This window comes from Cricetulus griseus, unplaced genomic scaffold, assembly GCF_003668045.3.
Source record: "Cricetulus griseus strain 17A/GY unplaced genomic scaffold, alternate assembly CriGri-PICRH-1.0 unplaced_scaffold_146, whole genome shotgun sequence".
NCBI lineage: Eukaryota > Metazoa > Chordata > Mammalia > Rodentia > Cricetidae > Cricetulus > Cricetulus griseus.
In genome coordinates this window covers 6,833-13,664 of record NW_023276860.1, presented here as the reverse complement: position 1 = coordinate 13,664, position 6,832 = coordinate 6,833, and positions in this window count along the sequence as shown.

Sequence of the window (6,832 nt, the reverse complement as noted above, 5' to 3'; positions counted from 1 at the left end):
CCTGTCACCCCACAAAACAGCTTTCAAAGCTCCCCCAACTATGTCTGGGTGGACTTTCCTTTGGTAACTTGCAGAACACTCTAATACATAGAAAAGCACTGGGGTTTGCTTTAGAAAGAATTTGGGGGGCTGGAACACAGGATTCTGTCCAGATCTGTTGCTGTTTCACAAATCACTTACTCTAGTAACCGCAACCTCACTGTACACCCCACAAGAGGGAGAGCATCCCAATCATGCCAAGCAAATGGCAACTAGCTAAAAAACATATGGTGGTGTGCATTAGCCAATGCAACCAAAAATAGGGTGACAGTGTCCTTCGCCAGGACAAGTCACTTCTAAAACCATCAACACACATCACAGATGGCAAAGAATCAAGAGCAGTTAAACGGAATTCCAACAATTGGAAAGATAAGACTTCTACTGCCAGGGAACAGCTATATCCATCTCCCTGTGTTTGCCCTTCTGCAGTACTTTCAGGTCCTTTCCAGTTAGTAAACCTAGTATCAAGTATTCACATGACTTCCTGGAGCGGTGGTAACTCCCATCTTCAGCATTCTCATGGCCAGTTATGCCAAGTGCACAAATGGCTCTGGGTAGAAAACAACAGAATTGCAGACAACTGAATACCAGAAGCTCAACCTAATTGCAGCATGCAAAATGTTCATTGGTGGCCACACAGACACATACACACAGCATATACTAGTACAGTTGAGTGACCAAGACATTACTCAGAACAGCAACAGGCATATTTGCTACCTCCTAAGGGAAACTATAGCCCTTACCTAGGAACCTTCATTTGAAGAATTGAAGAGTCCTCACACCAAGAAAATTTAAAGGTTTTGTTTATAAGTTGAGAATTATGCAAAATACACAATATTAATGGTAAAAACTACAAATTTTAAATACTATAATAAAAATAAACAGCCAATAGTTAATTCTATAACACGTCAAAAATTTAAAATAACTCAAGAAAACAAACCTGGGAGTTAAAGGGAACATCTGAATGGCTAATAAATTGTGAAAAAAATCTCTTAACCTTTATAATGTGTACACAAAAGTGGTGGAACAAATTTAGAAAACAAATCACTACATTGTTGTAGCACAGTTTAAGGTGGGTACATAATGTTAACAAGGACATCCTTTTTTCTGTAGCCTGCTGGACAACAGTAATCAGTTACTAAGCACAGGAACGATTGAATATCTAGGAGTCTCTAACAGTAGACATTGAGATGTGTTATTTAGCTACTGTGATTTCTTTTCATAGTAGCAGAAGAAACTTAATGATGGAATAAAAGTCACAAAAGGGCTGATGTCAAGTATTTGAACACCAGGCTACTCTTCAGACAAAGTGCTTTTAACACAAGCAGAGCAAAAGCAACTTTAATGGACACTTCCAAAACCTTGAATATATAACTGAGGAAAATTGAATATGAATTTAAAAATTAAATCAGAAGAATAAAGTATAGGAAGGAAACTGTTTGAGCTAACTTATGTTATGAGATTACATATTATAATCTATGCAGGTAAATTAAGTGAATAGGTATTTAGAGTGACAGGATATCCTGTTTACTAAAACCTTACTATACCTCATGCCTACTTAAAATTCTATCATTCTTCTTTACTATATCAAAGAATTGAAACTAAAGCAACAGTATTTTCCATAGCATGCAAACACAAAATAATCTACCATTTAATCATCTCAAGCAGCATTTTCAATGCTAAACAATGATACAACTTTTTCTGGGGACCGGGTTCTTCACTATGCCGTACCTAAGCACCTCCAATATCATTTTATGGCATTTTATTGATTGGTAAATACTAGTATGCTTCAACAAATAAAAAGGTGAGGCATATTCTGCTGTATAAAATCCTGGTTATCGTTAAATTTCCACATGTAAAAATACCCAAACAAAACCCCAAGCCAAAAACTGAGTGATTTTAAATATGTGTATCCCACAAATAAACATGCAAGGTTAAAGATTGTTTTAGCCCTATTGAACATACAAAGTCAAGTTCTATATGATGGTCCACCCACTCTGAATGTGACTTAATAGTCTATAAATTTTAAAAACATATTTTCTAGTGTTTGTTAAGTATAATTTGTGGCAATAATACTTATTTTCTATAACAGAGGCACAGGTTTAGGATTTTTCAAAGATAATACTTGATGTTTTAACTCTTATCAGCATAAAGTAGTGTCTGTAAAAATATCCAGTAGTACTAATTCACAGGTTTATTCAATGTGCATAGATGCCCTGTGAAAAATATAAACCAGAGGAAATCTAGTGTAGTTCTAAGGCTTCTAAAGTAAACCACCCTTTAGACTTACCAGAACTTAAAAAAAATTGCTTAAACATATGAATTTAAGACTTTCCTTTACTCAGCAAAATCATTTATTTACAGTGGGGAATGCTGGTTTGATTTTGTCAATGAGAGAAACAAGAGTCTGAGAGTGACCATACTGCACTGTGGGTACTTCTGTAGCAGGTGGCCAACTGTTATCCTTACCTCTTATCAGGAACACCAAGAGATACAGTATCACAAGGACACTGCTGTAACAACACCACAAATATCCAGCAAAACCCTGCCAATTTTGTAATGCAATTACCAAATTTTCTTTTTTTATAAATGTATCAAAGACCCGAAAATCAGCAAAACCACCATTATGACGTAGTAAACAGAGTATAACCCCGAAGTCAGTGGTCAGTGAACACCTTACCAGACCAAGCTATTCACCAAGTGACCTGAACTTCAGCAGGCCATCAACCATTACAGAATCCCAACAGGTGAAAGATACAACACTTCCAGAAGACAGCTATGATCTGATAAGGATCTGACGTAATGGACAACAAGTGGGAAAAATAAAGGGATTGCAGAGCACAGCCCCTATTAGAGCAAGCTAACTTTCCAGACATTCCAAATTAAAACAAACAAACAAACAAACAAACAAAAACAAAAAAACAACCCACTTCAACATGAGGCTACAATACTAAGTTATTTCATGTGTCTTTGTAAAAAGTTCCGAGACTGACATTCAATCCTTGGTTTTTAATGAGAAGGACAGGTTTGGCCTGGACTTCCCCTTGCCCAGGATAACTTTTTGTTTTTCTTTTTGTTGGCGTTGGTGTTATTGTTCTAGTTTCATCCTTTCCTCCTGAATCTTTCTTTGTTCTTCAACAATTCTCAATTGTTCTTCGACCTGAAAGTTAGCATAAGAATGAGATCAGTTGTTCCCTTCTCTCAGTATCTTTTGGCTACCAGGTGACAATCCACAACATAAATAAACATATAGATAACAGGAGAGGATAAAAGTAATTGAGTAAAGAATTTAATTATTTCTATGTATTTCCTTTATCTCAAGTTTATGAATAATGGATTTTGTTGACTTCATGCCTTGAACATAGACTTGATTTTGTCTTTATATTATCAAGATTATCAGTGTCGAAAGAAAAGGCACAGATTTGTCCCAAAGTATGTATCTACCCAATTACTGTATTTAGAATTAGATAGACATATACAAGAATTATAGCTAAAAATTCCCACTGTGCCTCCATATTACACACACAATAATAACCAAGAATTTATCCAGGTGGAGGTGGTGCATATCTTTAATCCCAGCACTCAGGAGACAGAGGCAGGTGGATCTCTAAGTTGAAGACCATTCTGGTCTACAGAGGAAGTTCCAAGATAGCCAATGCTACATAGATAACCTTGTCTCAGAAAATTAACAAGGAATTTCTCTAAGACCTAATTTCTTGGAGGGAAAAAAAGAAGCAAAAGTTTTGACCTAATGGATTATAAATTGCTACCTAATTTCACATCATCTAATGTGTGAACTCCTCAGGCACCATTAAAGCCTTCAATCTCAAGCAACTGGCTAACTTTCTCTCCACAGGAGATGTCCCTTGTTAACCATGAAAAGTAAAGCTATTCAATTTGCACCTCCTTCATCAGGGCCTTCCCCTCACCTTCCAAAGACCACTCTCACCTCCTCAATTCTTTGCCCTTCTCCTAAACGAAATTAGAATCAATTAACTGAGGATTCTGGATCTTAGAGTGGGAACAGCATTCAGAGAGTAGATGATAGGGACAATGCATGACAGCAGGCAAAACAAAACATCACCCACCATCCATCAACCTTAACAGTGTTATTAGTAAGAAAGGCTGTTTTAACCCCTTGAATGTCTCCATCAGTCATCATCATGTTCTCCCATTTTTGCTGACTTTGACCTAAAATACGTACTTTGTGCCTAGACCTGCCTTCGAGTTCAAAGTTACATTCAAAGACACTGCTTCTGCCTCCCTATTTACTTAAAACTGTTTTAAGATGGTAACCAACAATAAATCCAGCAGTTTCCAATTCTTTGAATACAACTTCTGTCTCCTCATGACTCCAGCGAGCTCTTCCCCATATTCTCATACAAAACAACTGACATGCTCCATTCACCATTACTTCTCTGGTCTTCTTTGCTTTTTAAAATAAAATGCCAAGGACTTTGGCAATAGGTGAGAATAGTAATGGACTATTAGTGTTATGGAACACAAAATGCAAAATCATGTCTGGGGGTATCAAAATGGACAGAAAGTCATGAGACAGAATGGCAGACAGGTCGTGGTGCAGGCTCAGAGTCCTGAAAACTTAGAGCCAGTAGGAAAGGGGAAGGCACTGAGCAGCACCCGGAAATGGCACAGATAACAACCCAGAGCACTGGCCAACACCCCATTCTGTCCTCTTTCTAAGCAACTTTTCAGTAGCCTGAAAAATGTACTGAAGAGATCCAACTGCCCCCAAACTCTACAGACTTCAGGTTTAAGTTATTCTGCCCATTCTGTCCATTCTTTCTCATGGCCAAGTTCATTTTCCCCTTTTCTAATTTTAAAATTCACTTATTCATATAGTGGATGGAGGAACACCACAGTAGGAGATATAGACGTCAGAAGGCAACACATAGGAGTCAGGTTTTTCTTTCCATCAGGACATCAGACTTGATGGCAAGCACCTTTATCCACTGTGCCATTTTCTGGCCACTATTTCCCCATTTACTTGAGAGTCTCACACCATAGTAAAAGCTGACCTCAAACTCAGGTAAGCTTCTGGGAACACTGTGACAACTCCTAAGCTCTGTTCTGTGCTGTTCTACCCTGAAACAATCCATTAGCTGCTCATGCCCAAATTGTCCATTCTTTTACTCTTTCTTTGGCTTTGGGAGTTTTTTCAAGTCTGCTGTCAACACACCCTTTAAATGTTATCCATTTCGCCTGCATCTAAAATGGTGACAATGCTCCTGTTGTACACAGTACTAAGAGACCCCGTGTCTATCTCTGCCTTCCACATGTGAGCTCCTGTGCTTGCTTGCTCCTCTCTCTCAAAACAATATTCAGAAAAGAAAGAGCCTGCCCATTCTGAAACACAATTCTTCATTACATATTACCTGAAACAAGAATACCAGCAAACAGCAAGCAGAGGGTCTTACATTTGTGTCATCAAGGGAGAATAAAACAGTAATATATTTATCTATGCTTGAACATGCATTTCAAGAATTCTAGAAAAACAAAACCATAACCGAATGTCTCCTTTTTAGGTGGAGGATGGTAAGTAGACAAATGAGTTAAGACAGGGAGTTAAGCTTTGGTTAATGCCAAACAAAACAAGACTTTAAATGTGATTACATCAAAGAAGCAAAATCTAGTAGCAAAGCTTGCTTTAAACACTGCACTGAGCTTAAGTCTCAGAAGCAGTTAGCCCAAGGATAAGAGGCACTTAAAACTGCTGCACTGGGAGGGCCGCCATCTCTCTCTATAACCTAGTCATATCATGCATCTCTAGGGCTAGTTGTTCAAACAACTAGAAACCTGTACTCTTCAGTGAATTAGCATATAAGCCAAGCTGGCAAACACCCTGTGCATGCACTCACATGTGTTCTTTGTGCTAGTGCAGCTAGCTTCACATTTCTTGACAAATGGAATCTTCAAAAACAAATTTAAGTGATTCTCCCACCTATGGGCAGTTAATCTGGAATTTAGACTATCTGTGAGCCTGGTGCCATGCCAATCCCTTACTTGCTAGGTATTTTCCTAGACACTCACTTCCCTCCCCAGCTGACAACACTTGTCCTCTCCTCTCTTACTCTGCCCTGTGTGATGAGAACTGGAGCATCTGCATGGAGAAAAGCAGAGGACAATAGGCATCTTACCCACAAGGTCATTCTGTGGACACCTGAGGGGCCAGGAAGGTCAGTGTTTACTCCACTGCACCCACTAACACCACTGTTTCTGGCCATTATGACTAGAACTCTGCATCCCATGCCTTGAAAAACAAGTCAGAAAACTAAAAGGAGCTGTTTCTCAGTGTAGGGCTTGGCTGTTCCTCCCAGCATCTTCTGCACCATCTAGTTTACCAGAGACTACTGCAACATAATTAGCATTATCCTTCTTGGACTGTCTAAAATCTTCAACAGTCTAAAGGAAGAAAACACTTTTTATGGTACTGATTAAAATGACAAGAGGAAAAATGGAAAAGTGCACCCACAAACAGGTACCACGCCCCTCCTCAGGAATGTGGGCTTCTATTTTAAGCCCTCTAAAACACAAAGCTTGACTGGCTCTTCCATTTGTAATTCTAACTGAGCATATATATTAAACATACCTTGTTTTTCAAAAGAAGGAAATGTTCTAAAAGTAATTAGTGCCATGCACAGTAGGGCACACATACACTTATGTGGCAGAGACAAAAGGATCAGAAATTGAAAGGCATTCTCAGCTACAAGACCCTGTCTCAAAAAACATAAAGATTAAAAACATTTTAAATTTCAATGTGTTCATCAAAGATAAT